Raw genomic sequence first — 1,264 nt, 5'->3', positions numbered from 1 at the left:
CAGAGAACATTTCACGGTTCTAACATGTTGTATACACTCTATTTACTGCAGAAAACTTTCTTGCAATTAAATTTTATGTACTACACATTATGTTGAACTGGTAACATTCAACCGAACTGACGAAAAATCCAACAACAGCAACGACTCACTTATTGTGGTTTCAAGGCATTTATTCTATCTTTGGTTCGTATCATGCAGCAGTTAATACTTTCTTTTACTTTTAAGTGACTATAGCCGTGTTGCCTTTCGGAACTGCAGCATCTGAATGTATGGTGTGGTAATGTGGCAGGGCTGTGGAACGAGCGCTGGTGCCAGATGAGCATTTGGTATCGGCTTCCCAGCCACCTACGCCAGGGCACGCCTCTGCCTACAAAGCCTTACAGCTACGCGTAAGTACTTTCTCTCGCATAAGGGTCCAGTAGTGTCTATTAGATTTTCAGATTTTAGATCGATGACTTACTTGGAAGCTTCCAATATGATACGCTACTGACCATTACAATTGCTACACCAAGAAAAACTGCAGATGATAAACGGGTATTCATTGGACAAATATATTGTACTACAACTGACATGTGACTACATTTTCACGCAGTTTGGGTGCATAGATCCTGAGAAATCAGTACCCAGAACAACCAACTCTGGCGGTAATGACGGCCTTGATACGCCCGGGAATTGAATCAAACAGAGCTTGGATGGCGTGTACAGGTACAGCTGCCCATGCAGCTTCAACACGATATCACAGTTCATCAAGAGTAGTGACTGGCGTACTGTGACGAGCCAGTTGCTCGGCCATCATTGACCAGACGTTTTCAATTGGTGCGAGATCTGGAGAATGTGCTGGTCAGGGCAGCAGTCGAACATTTTCTGTATCCAGGAAGGCCCGTACAGGACCTGCAACATGCGGGCGCGCATTATCCTGCTGAAATGTAGGGTTTCGCAGGGATCTAATGAAGGGTAGAGCCACGGGTCGTAACACATCTGAAATGTAACGTCCAGTGTTCAAAGTGCAGTCAATGCGAACAAGAGGTGACTGAGACGTGTAACCAATGGCACCCCATACCATCACGCCGAGTGATACTTCAGTATGGCCATGACGAATACACGCTTCCAATGTTCGTTCACCGCGATGTCACCAAACACGGATGCGACCATCATGATGCTATAAACAGAACCTGGATTCATCCGAAAAAACTACGATTTGCCATTCGTGCACCCAGGTTCGTCGTTGAGTACACCATCGCAGGCGCTCCTGTCTGTGATGCAG

Source organism: Schistocerca piceifrons, chromosome 4, assembly GCF_021461385.2.
Source record: "Schistocerca piceifrons isolate TAMUIC-IGC-003096 chromosome 4, iqSchPice1.1, whole genome shotgun sequence".
NCBI lineage: Eukaryota > Metazoa > Arthropoda > Insecta > Orthoptera > Acrididae > Schistocerca > Schistocerca piceifrons.
Note: the sequence above shows the minus strand (reverse complement) of the source record.